Genomic DNA, 15,059 nt, shown 5'->3' on the forward strand with positions numbered 1-15,059 from the left:
TATTGACGTTAAGTATCTCTATACACAAATCCCTATGCCCAGAATAGACCTAATGGATGTCCTTGAGACTAAGGACTAGACCAAAGCACAGTTCATTATATATAAGATACCTTTAACGATCTCAAGTCTAAGGACACTTGTACAACTATCACTCAGTGAATAACTATTGACACGTGAGTAATCTCCATTAGTTGTTCAACTTATCGAGTCATGTTCAGTGAACTTATTCCCTAATAAGCACCTACATACTAGCTATAGTGTCACCACACAAATGCCTATGAGAACAGACATCCTCCTGAAGGGAGCAAGCATAGTATGTACCAATCTTTGCGGATCCACTAACATCCGATTAGTTATCCTATGATCAGGAACTGTTTAAGTCCAGAGTTGTCGTCTTCTACATCTCACTATTATAATCTCATTATAATTCTAGAAGCTTTACTCTAAACTATGGAACATCTTATTTAATACACTTTAAATAGATAAAGCCCATAAAAATATAACAAGTCTTTTATTAATTTAAATGAAATCAAATAGGAATACAAGAAAGTTCTTCCTAACTCATCATACATGATTGGATTTAGGACAAACACTTTCATTCCCTGCATACATCAAAATCAAATCAAGTTGATTTTGGTACCCAAGTTTCCTTGGGTCCTCCCTTGTTAGCTTTCTTTTTCTGTTTCTTAGGTCTTATCTCATTTGACTTAGGAATTTTAGATTCATCCTTAGTTATTTGGATTGGACCTTTGAAACCATTCATTGTAACAGAATTATCATGCATATTATGAATAACAGGAAATGGCATGCTTGGTGTGAACATGTTATTCCAGTAAGGCATGCTAAATGGCATTTGTGGCATACTATATGCAGCATAATAAGGATTAGGTGCAAATGACATATTAGCAAACTGTGTATTCATGTTCTGTATAGGCATAGCATTAACAGGCATGGGAGGCATGGCATTTATGTTAGGAAATTGAGACTGAATAGACATGGGAGTGGGCATGGCAGATTTGCAATTAACAGACAAATGATTTACACTACCACACTTGACACAGATTTTTCTAGGAGCATATTTATCAGGTGTGTAGTTAGTGTGTTTGTTAATCCCTACTTTACCATTCCTATTATTTTTCCTATTAGTCTCTATTTTTACCTCAATTTTCTCAAGTCTGTCACTTAATTGTTTGATAGTCATGTGACCAACATTAGCCTTTTTCCCTTTCTTAATTTGACTTGACTCTCCTGAAATAAAGTTCTTGGAAACAGACCCATACTTATCATTCAGCTTAATTAGTTTGGCTTTGCTAATGGGTTTGCTCACAGCCGACGGATGAGGATTTTCATCATTCGACGATTTTCATCATTCGACGGATAACACTTTTTGTTATCCGACGGATAGTCCTCATCATCCGTCGAGTCTACATCTGTTAGCAGTCCATGTACCAAATTAGGTTCTAGTTTCTCTTTGTTCTTTTTCCAGGCTTCATCACAGAAAGACTCAGTTCCTTTAACTTTGGTGATTTGAGCATGGACATCCCTGGATGTTTTCCATGCTTTAATCACCTCTTGTTCACGCTCGAGCTGCTTTTTCAAAATCTCTTCCTTTTTCAAGGACTCAGTTAATTCCTCCTTAGCAATCTTACACTCAATTCTTAATTTCTCAAAATCAATAAACTGAGACTCAAGCACATTATTCCTCTCACTTAAAAACAGATTGTTTTCTTTGATTTTAGCATTTTCTTTAGTAAGAGACTTAAGTGTAACACACAAGTGATATAACTCTGTAGACATGTCATTTATGGCATCATTACACTCAGCTTTAGATAAATGTGCAAGGTTTGTGGTAATTACCTGATTGCTTGAGGAACTTGTCTCTGTCTCATCAGACTTGGCCATTAGGGCTAGATTGACATAGCTGACATCTTCTTCTTCATCCAAACCATCTGCTACCCAGTCATTTTCTTGAGTAATAAAAGCCCTTTCCTTTTGTTTAAGTAGATCAAAGTATTTTTGCTTATAATTCACAAACTCAAACATTTTCTTACTGGAATCTGACTTTCTACACGCATTGGCAAGATGCCCTGCCAAGCCACATTTGAAACATTTGAATTTTGACTTATCCACCATGTTTATATTTGGCTTGGCTGCTCCAAAGTTCTTCTTGAACTTGAGCTTGGCAAATCTCCTGGAAAGAAATGCTAGGTGCTCATCAATGTCCTCCATGTCATCTTGGCTCAATAAATCTTCACTTTCTACTGCAAGCCCCTTGCCCTTGTTCTCACAGACCTTAGAAATTGATTCAACAGCTTCCATCTTCACTTCCTTCTCCTTTTCCAACTCAGCAACTAGTGCAATGGATCCTCCTTTCTTCTTTCCTCTCTCCATCCTTTCATCCTGCTCTATTTGAAGCTCATAGGTTTTCAGGATGCCATACAGTCTCTCCAAAGTAAACTCCTTATAATCTTGTGAGTTTCTTAATGAGACTGTCATTGGTTTTCATTCCTTTGGAAGAGATCTAAGGAATTTCAGATTAGAGTCTTTAGTCTGATAGACTCTTCCATGCAACTTAAGAGCATTTAGTAGTTTTTGAAACCTACTAAAAATGTCAGTGAGAGACTCATTTTCCTCATTGTGAAAATGCTCATATTGCTGAATCAAGAGCTGCATCTTATTTTCTTTAACTTGCTCAGTGCCATCACAGATTATCTGTACAGTATCCCAGACTTCCTTGGCAGTTTTGCAGTTGACAATGTTGTCAAACATGTCTGCATCAACTCCATTAAACAGAATATTCATGGCCTTTTTATCCTTCCTGACTTGTTCAATGTCAGGATCAGACCATTCATGCCTTGGCTTGGGAATTGATGGCTCGTTTCCTGTTGCAGCTCTCATTGGAACATGAGGGCCTCTTTCTATGCAGTCCACATAGGCCTCATCTTGAGAAAGCATAAGAAGATGCATCTTTACCTTCCAATGATGGTAATTATCTTTATCTAAAAAAGGAATCTTGAATCCAACATCCTTCTTGTTCATCTTGCTAAATTGTTTTGATCTTTAAACTCTTTGTAGATTAAGAGCTTGCTCTGATACCAATTGTTAGTCCCTTAAAAATATAGCAAGAATTACAGAAGGGGGGTTGAATGGAATTCTTGAACCTTTTTCTTAAAATAAAAATGTTTAAACTCGAATATAAATATAAGTGTTTAAATTAGCACAATGCGGAATAAAAACTTAAGTAAATCAAAACATAAGTAATTAAAAACAAGAGTCTTTAAAAACTTTCTGGTGGATTTAAATAATTCCACTAGAGATATATATTATATCGAGAGAACTCTGTGTGCAAGAATGCTCATAGCTGCTTACAAATTTGAACTACTGAGAATACAGAGAAATGCTAATAATTCTACTTACAAATGTTCTCACTTTTTGTATCTCGGATCTCTGTTTCTATTTGCTACTTTCTTGGTTTATATATTACTAAGATTACAAAGTCAAAAGATAGAATCATTATAAAAACTATCAGTTTTTATGCTTTGCTACTTTTTTCTCTATTACCCAGTTAATAGGCTTCCTCATTCCATTTGCATACATCCCGACGCATGTGACCAGTTGTCACTGTCAACTGATGTTTGAATTCTTTATCCGTTGGGTTCATGATCATTCGGCGGATTGTTGATTATCCGTCGATTTGTTGATCATCCGTTGGGTGCTTTGTAGTTTATCCGTCGGGTAGCAATCAGGCACTTGACTTCATTTCACTTATGCAGAATTACAAGACATCATCCATGTACAATTAATCAACCTATTCTGCATATCTAGTTAAAGTCCACATGACTTATATGCTACTACAGACTCTATACAAAGGTGTATGCAGAAATGTGCTACAGACTCATTATTACATAAGCTACTCATTCGATGGATAATAAGTCATCATCTGTCGGGACTATAATGAGTTATCCGTCGGGACTATAATTCTTATCCGTCGAGCGCTACATTATTTCACTAAGTAAAATCTACTTAGGTGTTTTGTTTATGTCATCATCAAGTACACAACATATGCACAACACAGTTGCATAAGGCCCAAATGGTGTTGCATAAGGTAATAGGCAACACCAAGGGCGGGTTGCCAATGTGGAAATGGCCATAGACACCTAATGCAACATTTTGTGCAACACTTGAAAGTATTGCATCAAGTGGATTTTACAACAGTAAATCACCAATTGGCAACAACAGAAAGTGTTATATTAGACCTGACAGGATAGTACACTTGGTCCTACGTGGCAACTGACACATCAGATGCCACGTCAGCAATAGGGGGTCCCCAGAGCCACATCAGCATGCCACGTCAACATGCCACGTCAGCTGGGTCCCATCCTGCCACGTCAGCTTGGGGGACCATAATGCCATGTCAACATGTGGGGCCCCACAATGCCACATCATATGTGGGCCCATATTATTTATGCAACACCATTTTGATGCATATGCAACACTATTTTCATTCAATTACAACAATATATACCACATTATGCGACACCATTTTTTAAATTGCAACAGTATTATAATCAAATATAAAACAGTGAAAAGCAATATGCAATATCATACTATGGAATATGCAACACTAGAAAACATAAAAAATTGGCCATAATTGGTCTGTTTTTATATGATATCTGCCATAAGTGGCATCCAACAAAAATAGCCATATCAGGAATCCGACAAGTTTTAAACATACAAAAAATACTAAAATACATACGCCCAATTCTAAATTTAAAACACCAAAAGTACATCAAATATTTCTTCAAACGAGTAAAGATACCAAAGAACTAAGTCACTAAGAAGTTGCGCCTTGAGTGCCTTGAATGACTGTAGTACCGTTTTCCTCTTGATCACTAGAAACCGTGGTAAATCTTTGAATGAAAACCTTTTAAAAACAGACCCCAAAGCGATGTTGATGCAAGGAAGCTAAATGGAACTTTAGCCTAGAAAATAAAAATGAACAGAATAAGAATAACAAGACTCACCATCTGACAACAAAAAATTAAAAACATGCAAGACTAATCAGCGGAAAATTAGTCTTCCCCATAGGTCCAGAATCCAGATTCTTGTGATTAATATTAATGATACTAATTTAGACAATTTTATAAAGAACTAGTTGTCAAATTTTAATTTATAGGCAGCTTATATGAATTGAATATAGTCTACCAACTTCACATTCAAAACCTAATGAACTTTAACCTCTCTTTTTTCCCAATACAGCTGCAATTTAATCTCTTATATTCAACAATTGTGTAAAATTATTATATACCTTTTTCCTTTCCAAAAGAAAGCTTTTAAATATAATAAATTTTACAGATTTTGCTAGCCAGATTTGTGATCTTCCCAGAAAGACACCATAGATACACAACAATAACAAAACAATATTTGCATTAGACATTTAAAATTGGTAGTTTATACTTCTATGGAAAACTGCAATTCGTCTTTTAAGTACCAAATTATCTAAATGCAATGGATCACGCTAGACACGCTACAAGCTTTGTATCACCTGTTGACGTAAGAACATGCATATCCATTATTCGTTTAATTATATTGTAGGGATAAAAATAATTGACAAAGTCAAGAAGCTGTTTTAAAATTAACATTAAGCTCATTCAGCTAAGCTTATTATAACCGAGTAAATAAAACCTTTAAGATAAGATAGGTACTCAAATCACATATATATGGAAAATGATACCTGCTTCATGTTCTGACGCAAGTATATTTAAGCTGAAGTGACGGATCTGCCACCATCTGCACCGCAATATCCACTCTTTGCCCGTAACGCTGCTAACATCTATAGCTGCCTTCCTACTGAAGGTCTTTGATTTCCCTTGCAAGATTTAAAAAACATAATGAGATGAAAGGTGTAAAGGTATTGTCCTGTCATTGCACTGATTTGTTTATTTACATTGGAAAAAGTTTTATAAATGTTTCATTAGAAAAAATGAAACTCAGACAAAGATGTGATGTTTACCTTGACAACATCTAAAAGACTTTTAACAGGCTCGTGCTCGTGAGCCCATGGCTTCTTGCGGTTTTCTTCCAAATCTTTTTACGATTTTCATCCATAGGAGTATGGGTCTGCAATTACATCAAGTCAGATAGTTAAGTACTTTTGATCTTCTCACCAGTACATTAAGTATAGAAATAAACAGTCCAGATACAAATTGTATAAAGGGCTTATAGGATTTCCTCTCCAGCACCGAGGAATAAGAATGTATGGTCAGCCAAGGTACCACCAACTAGTTTTAGAGATGTAATGAGCCCAGCTAAAACAACAGATGCTGTACCCTATGTTGGAGAACATTATAGTTTAACAAACATCGTGTAGAACAGAGATGGTGCAACTGTATTTAGAAAATATTGAAAAGAAAGTTGCTACCTGAATATCATCATTAAACACAAGATGACTAGTGCGATATTTTGACAGAAGTTCAAAAGCATTGTGGTTTGCAAAATCTTCAAACTGAGAATCAATGTCAAATGATTAGAATTTATAACATATAAAAATCCATTATCTGCTTGAATGTTTGAAACTGCAAACAGACCTGTATGAGGATTTTCTCTCCATAGTTCTGCTTAACTGCAGACATAAACTCCTCCAGAAGCTCGACAAATTCCTTGATGCAGGTGAATGCATACAAAATTAGTTTTTAGTTGTAGATCACAAGTAATTATATCTATGAATTACAGAAAAGAAGATAAAAAGTACCTGCCCAGTTGCCCTCTTTTGTTTGAGCCCAATAATGAACTCATCATCTAGCAACTTTTGGTTATTTGTGCCGACGTAGATGGTAATAGGCAAGAACTGCAGATACAACACAAATATACAGTTTAGAATAAGAATTAACAACAATGTCATAGTATAGATAGGAAGCTTCATATAACCCAGGTGGCCTTGTTCGATCTTAATAGTTAAAAAGTACAAGCGAGTATTTAAAATTAATTTCACAGGCTTAAGACAAGTGTCAAACTACTATTCAAATGAATCTTAGATTATTACCGGTACTTCTCTACATGTATTGATACTCAATAGCGTTTGTAAAATCTTGAACACAGTACCCGTTGAAAGGAAAATTCCCCCTTCTCGGCGAAAATGTCATAACACTCAAGTAGAAACCAACAAGAGCTATATACATACTTGATAAATTTTACAAGAAAAAAGCAAAGATTCTTGGAAACATCTCAAGACATGTGAAAATTTTGGTTCACACCAATTTATGTTATAAAATGTACAAGTCATTAGTAACGGTGAAGAAACCCTTGATGCTTGCAGTTCAGTCATGGAATAAAGTTAAATTATCACAGATGTCTTTTTGAAGTCAAAGAAGTTTTTTTTACAAGATAATTCACATCATCCAATGTCATTAGCAAAGAGTGGCATGTAACTTGTTGATCAAAATAAACAGAATAGTAAAAACAGAGAGGAAACATAGAATAGTAACACCGAATCTAGTAATGCTTACTACTGAAGGATGAACTCTACCAAGTGCTGTATATAAAGCAAGCTTTCCAACAGGAATTCCCATACCCTAAATCATTTAATTATATAGTAGAAAATAGCCACAAATATTACAAGCCATTAGTTTTCCATAAATAACATTAATAATAATTAAAAAAACAAACTCGAAGATAACTAGATAAGATAATGTACCTGAAATTTGTATAATTGTCAGAATTGTCAACTGAGATACAGATATTATCAACTGAAACAGACAGATGCAGATACAGATATAGAGTAATACATAGAGATTCAGAAATATAATTATACTTCTCCTTTAAGCTGATATAAAGACCCTGTGGATGCCTGAAAATGCTTCCATATTTATGACAAGCTTCACCAACTACAGGAGTGTACATAATGGGGAGGAGCTCCTCAACATTATCGATTAGAAGTTTGTAAAATAACCTTTCGTTTCTTTCCTGAAAAGTAGAAAAGAAAGTTTGATGAGACCTCTTGTTGGCTTGAAACATCCTTAAACATTTACCAGGTATGATAAACAATAGAATATGATCAACTTGAGGTAGGATATAAAAGAAGGACAACTGATCACAATAATTTAAATTACAAACATATTTGTTATTTTAGGTAGAGGAACACCTAAAGATCCATCATAGCCATGTACTAAACCCTAAAAATAAACCCTAAATCGAAATACTAAAGCCCCAAATCAAAAGCCCTAAAAATAAACCTGAAATCGAAATACTAAAGCCCTAAATTGAAAAAAAGTTCAAAATATCTGCAAAATTACCTGTAAAATCCACCAATGTAAAGCCCCCAAAGTATCTTCAGGTTGAAAACGAAGCTCAGATTTAGAAAACGTTGCCCAGATTTAGAAAACGAAGCTCAGATTTAGAAAAAATGTTGCCCATATTTACCAATTGAAAGTATTTAAAGAGTGAGAAGGAGAGAGTGAATATCAGCCTTCGAATATCAGCTCAGATATTTGGCCTCTTGCGGAAAATGCAGAGCTCTGCCTTTTCTCTCTCAAATACACTCCCGCCCTTATCTCTCGCACCAATTACCTTTAATCATCTCGTTACTTCTTCAACTTTTCATCATTTTTCAACAATTTCTTGCACTTTTTTTCATCATCCCGGCGTTGGATTCAGACTCCAGGGCTTTCAATTAAAAGCCAATATGATGACAATGTAGGAGAATATAATAAGAAGGTGAGCGGAGGAGAGGATGGTGGAGGTGAGAAGGGATGTGAAGATTTGAGTGAAGAGAGGGGTTGAAAGACGAGGCAGGCACTGCTAATGATTTATGTTTGTTAGGGTTTTATATAAAAATGATAAATTTTTAGGGTTTGTCTGTTAACGAGCTGGGCCTTGACTTAATTAAGTCTTTACAATCATAATTTCTTAATTATTTTGATCAATATCTTATTGCTTTTCTGTAAATTATTTTAATATTATTTTAATTTTCGAGTATCAGCTCAGATTTAGAGAGAAAGAGTGAATTTTTGTTAAGGGGGAAAATAGCCGTCCAATATTTTGGTTTGGGAAAGTGTGCAGATCTGTGTCTCAACATCATTTAATTATTTTTTCGGTTTTTATTAAATATTCACAATTTTAAATATTATAAGAAAATTGTATAACAAATGTAAAATATATGTCAAAATAAAATGAAAATGATAAAATTAATCGGAATAATTATTTGTATAATTGAATTGTCGAACAAGAATTTTTTAAAAATAGAAATCGTTCGGGACAAGAATCTACAAGGAACCCATGTTGACCGTAGTTTGACTATTATAAAAACACACGATATAAAATCTAAAATATTTAAAAAAATTACACATCTAAAAAATTAGTAGGTAATATCATCCGTACGGTTGGATCATTGAACAAGAATTTAAAAAAAAATAAGATCACCACTCGGGACAAGACTTGGTTATAGGAACCCGTATTGACCGTAATTTGATTATTATAAAAACACATGCTATAAAATCTAAAATTTTTAAAAAAAATTACACATTTTTAAAATTAGTAGGTATCATCATCCGTATGGTTGGATCGTTGAACAAGAATTTTAAAAAAATAGAATAATCACCCGGAACAATACTAGGTAACAGGAACCCGTGTTGACCGTAATTTGACTATTAAAAAAACACGTGGTATAAAATCTAATTTTTTTTAAAAAAAATTTAAACATCTCTAAAATTAGAAGGTAACATCATCATTACGGTTGGATCATTGAACAAGAATTTTAAGAAAATAGAATCACCACTCGGGACAAGTCTTGGTTATAGGAACCCGTGTTGACCGTAATTTGACTATTATAAAAACATACGATATAAAATCTAAATTTTTTAAAAAATATTTAGACATCTCTAAAATTAGTAGGTATCATCATCTGTACGGTTGGATTGTTGAACAAAAGATTTTAAAAAATAGAATCACCACCGGGAATAAGACTAAGTAATGTGAACCTGTGTGCACCGGGGTTTGACTATTTAAAAAGCACGTGATATATTTTTTTTTTTTAAATTACACATCTCTAAAACTAGTAGGAAACAAAATCCGTACGGTTGGATCAATTAAAAACTATATAAAAATAATTAGAACATGAATATAACAAATAAATTTTAAGAATAGTACAATAACTAACACAACACTAAATAACCTACTGCAACACCAGAAAGCAAATACAACGCCCGAAGTGCCACGTCAGCTGCCACGCCAGCAAGTGGGCCCCACTGTGTGCCACGTTAGTATGCCACGTCAGTATTTTGGGCCCCCGTATGGGTCCCACTGATGCCACGTCAGCATGCTGACGCGGCATGCCACATCAGCATGTCACATCACCAGTGGGTCCCATATGTGGGGCCCAAAATGCTGACGTGGCATGACAGGTCAGCATACCATGTCAGCACCCGTGGGTCCCCAGCATGCCACCTCAGATTTATTTTCCACGTCAGTATTTATTAAATAAAAAAAATATCTAATGCAACGCTATGACCTCTACTGTTGCATGTTGCGCAACACTAACAGTTATTAGCAACGGTAGCTTCAATGTAATGCAACGCTTTCACCATTTTGTTGTAATAAACTGAAAATTTTGTAGATACTGCAACGCTTTTCATGCGACACTAGATAAAAACCATTGCCTATGTGCACTTATGGCGTAGCACTGGAATTCCAGAAACCAAGCGCGCCTGCGATGATATAGGGCGTTGCCGTACCGATTTGGCAGATGGTGAGTGCGCCCGCGCTGGTCTAGTGTGCGGCCACGCTGGGGTCCCGATTTAGAAAAAAAACATCAGCTTGTGAAGAAAAAATCCGGGTTTTAATTAGAAAATCAATCTCCACCCGATTTTTACTCTTCCACATCCCAAATTTCCCTCTCCAAATCAAACCCATTATTCCCACTATTCCCATAATTAATTCCCACTTTTATTCCATATCTAATTCTCTTCTCACCTCCTATATATACATAAACTTATACACAAACTTCTTCACCACTTCTCAAATTCATAAACATAATTCTCTCTCACACACTTATCTTTTATTCTCTCTTATTCAATCCCAATGGCACCCAAGAGACAAAGAACTCAAGTCAGCAGCAACACCACTGATTTTTCTCTCGAAGCCTATAGCAAAGGAGCGAGGTTTTCTATCATCAGGGAAATATGGTAAGTTGTTGGAGATGATCTTGGAGATAGGCTGAGTTGCTTTTTACGAGGCACCCGCTGATGTGACCATGAGTGTTGTTCGAGAGTTCAATGCTAATGCAAAGGCGGAGAAGAATAGTTTCACTGTGGTTAGGGGGATGACGGTGGAGTATAGTGCTGATGCGATAAATAGGGTGATTTAGTAACCCGCGAGGAAGCCCGGTCAGGACACCTGGAACAATAAGACTCTAGAGGATTTTGATTTGATAATTGCTACTCTTTGTGTGCCTGAAACACATTAGAAGTTCAAGAGGGGCACGATTGATTATTCCACATTCCCTGCTTTGTGTATGAACATGTTTGATCGTGCATAGAATGCACATATTTATGCTAATATCATGCCATCTTCTCATATGCATGAGGTTACTGTGGAGCGTGCGCGTTTGTGTGGGGTATTTTGCCGGGTGACTATGTGGATCTTGGTATGGTGATTTACCAGGGTATTATGAGATTCTTGCGAGGAGGTACTGCGGGTTCTATACCCTATGCAACCGTTGTGATGAAGCTGTGCGTGACAGTTGGTGTTCATTGGCCTGCACATAAGCAGCTTCAGCTTCCTAGTTTTGCTATCGATAGTTCCACTATATTAAATATGGTGGAGTGGTACGGTGGTAATCCCAATCCTAAGAGGCTTGATTATTTATTTGATCTTCTTCCGGGCAAGCGGCCAGCTGATTAGAAATTCGATGATGGGTCAAAGTATGCCCGTGAGGCGGGTTGGAGAGCTCAGTTGGGCGAGGAGGCTGGTCCATTGCAGGAGCAGGAGCAGGAGGGAGCATGAGCATATGTTGAAGCGAGTTTGAGCATGACGCAGTATAGGCGTCTACCGAGGAGGATGGATGCGACATGACATCCATAGTCGGTTTGCACGTGATCTCACCCAGGCAATATGGACTACATTCAGAGCCACATTTGTTGACATCCAGTGGCCAGTATTTGGTGAGGACTCCGTGTATCCACCTCCATACACGCCTGACACTCCACCCGTTGGGGTGAGGATCCTGATTCCGAGTAGGTATACCTGATTCCTTACTATTACCTTCATTGAGGACAGTGAAAATTTTAAGTTTGGGGGTAGTATTTGAAGAAATATGTTTTGTGTGAGTCACATATAGTTTGCATATTCATGATAGTTTAGTGCATATAGTTGCATATTTTGCCATGTAGTTTTTTATTTTTATTTTGGTAGTTTTTATAATAGTTTGTTCATATAGTTCGTGTATTTGCATAATAACATGATCCCTTCGATGATTTTTCCGATTGATTTGTGATATTGATGCTAGTGTAGTGATGTTGTATTTAGTGATGTTAAATCTTGTCGAATTGATTTGCATGCTAGAGACAGTTGTATTTCACTAAGTCTTATAGGTTGCTTGAGTGCTAGATCATTAGCATGGTTTATTTGTTGTCGAGGTTTAATCGCTCGTTTATATTTAGAATTTAGGATATTCTCTTAATGACAAAATAACATGGATTTTTTTTAATTGGAGAAAATTGGATTTCTTTGCTAGTTGTTGTGGCTAGGTATCAAATGGCTAGTATCCAACTCACATTTATATGAGTAGTTTAGGGTTGAGCGATATGGAGTGAAACATACTCATTCAGAAATTTGTGAAAAAAAGAGAAACAAATAAGTGTTATGTATAATTGATCACGAGTAGGCTCTTTAGTACTCGAGTTATTAAGTTTTTAGGGGACTTTGTTCCTAGTGACCCAAGGCTTTTACATTCTGGGAGTCACTAACCTAACGCTCGCTATATGGGTACTATTGTATACGTCTTTTGTGGACCTCACTCATTGCATGGTCAAATAAGCATACTTGTGTTGTTTTGTTATGAATAAAAGCGTGAATCCATATAAAACTCCAAAATAAGAATTGAAGTGTTATAACTTATTTTGAGTCTAGATTTTATTTTATTTATAACCTTGCGATTGCCTTGATGAGTAGTGAGTCATGATTATTGATCTAGTTGTGATAGTATATATGTAAGCATTTGCACACACGCACGTCTCTGGTTTGTAAGCTGATTTGTAAGGTCTGATTGATCTTTATGCGAATAACTGCATTTGTTGAGATGTTGCTTGTTGATTGGTTTAGTTATTCTATTGGGGATCGTTGCATTCATTTAGTTGCATTCATGCATTTTTATTTCTTGTTCTTTGAGTCTGTTTATGCTTGAGGATAATCATCAATTTAAGTTTGGGGGTATGTTGAGTGACATTTATGACACTTTATAACACTCCATTAAGCTTTGAATTGGTGTATTTGTACTCAAGTTGTTGGTGTTTTAATGTGTTTTCTAGTGTTTTTTTTATTTCAGGCAGTAATCTGGGATTCAAGTGAATTAGCATTGATTTGATGCTAATATGATGTTAGGATGGTGTTCAAGGAATAAAGCTCGGGAAACCAACTCATTGCAGCAAGAAAAAGAAAAAAAAGCAGAATTTTATCCAGGAGGCCAGCGCACCCGCGCCCAAACTTCAGAGTCACAACGCGCCCGCACTGATCAAGCGCGCGGCCGCGCCGGGTCGGAATGTTAAAATCCTGATTCTAATTGGCTTCTAATTGGAGGACTTCTACTTTGCATGGGCTGCTATATATACCTAAATAAAAGACATTTTTCATAGAGAGAGGTAACAGAGCTTAAAGAGAAGACGACAAGAAGACCTATAACATAATTCAACAAAGGCGAAGAAGAACTAGTTTATTCTTGTGAATCTTTGTTTTAAGTTGTAATCTTGGATGCTCGTTTCTTGTTTTATTGAACCTAATAATCTGGATTACGTACTTTGTTTATTATTTGTTTATAAAGACTACGTTTATTATATTATGCTTCATCAGAACCCACGTTGATGATGAATCCAATTATGGGCTAATCGTTATCGTGGGGTTCTAGCGGATTTATTTATGGATTTCTTTAGTTGATTTGTATCGATGCCTTAGTGTGTGGTGATTGTATGATAACCTAGTATTGGTTGTGCTTACTCATCTTATGAGCGTCGCGAACTTATAAGATAGCGTGTTAATTCTTAATGAAGTGAAAGTGAATTTAAGGATTTAGAACTTGCCATGCTAGCATAGGTTCATGTGTTATTGTTATGCATGATTCATAGGTAATTTTAACCATTTTGCTTGCCCTATGTAATCGCAATAGATAACATATGCATTAAACTGTTATGTTGTTAAATTCTATAGACATATAGGGTCTCAATATAATTGGTGTCTATTCAGCTTCTATCAATTTTATGGATGTCTAGTAGTATGGTATTCGTACAACGAAAGTGGTGTTTATCAGTTTTGTGTTATCTGATTAGTATCATCACCATTACATGCTAAGGTTAAGAACAAAAAATCTATTGAATGAAGTACTTAATGAAGTTAGAATCCCATGTTTGTGTCATATATTATTCAACTCTATTTAATCTTCTTAGTTAATGTTCTCTAGTATAATTCTCAATAGTTAATCGTAGTATACTCAAAACCCCATTTGTTATTCCTCTTAGCATTGAATAATAACCATATAATTGTTGCATAAGTGCATAAATCACAAAGTTAACCTAAACCACTCTTTGTGGGAACGAATTTGATTTATATCTTATACTACTTGCGAATGCGTATACTTGCATGAATTTTAGCGCGTGTTTAGCGACTAACAAATATGTCTCGTAATTGTTTATATACACAGTATATGTTAGCCAAAATCCAAATAAATAAAGTGCGAGTAATTGGCCAACTCGTGGATTTGAATCTTCTTTAAATTTAATGGATAATTATGAAGTGTTTATATATCAAGTTATAATCCCCCGGAACACTTCAAGATGTTAGAAGGGACTATCTGATAC

At 35.6% G+C, this 15,059-nt stretch overlaps 1 pseudogene; it reads right to left on the reverse strand.

Moving 5' to 3' along the window:
* The window catches only part of LOC141660417 (NADP-dependent malic enzyme-like), a 68,313-nt pseudogene extending 57,733 nt beyond the window's left edge, over nt 1–10,580 (reverse strand).
* Nucleotides 10,581–15,059: the final 4,479 nt, after the last annotated feature.

This window comes from Apium graveolens, chromosome 5 (assembly GCF_009905375.1).
Source record: "Apium graveolens cultivar Ventura chromosome 5, ASM990537v1, whole genome shotgun sequence".
Taxonomy (NCBI): Eukaryota; Viridiplantae; Streptophyta; class Magnoliopsida; order Apiales; family Apiaceae; genus Apium; species Apium graveolens.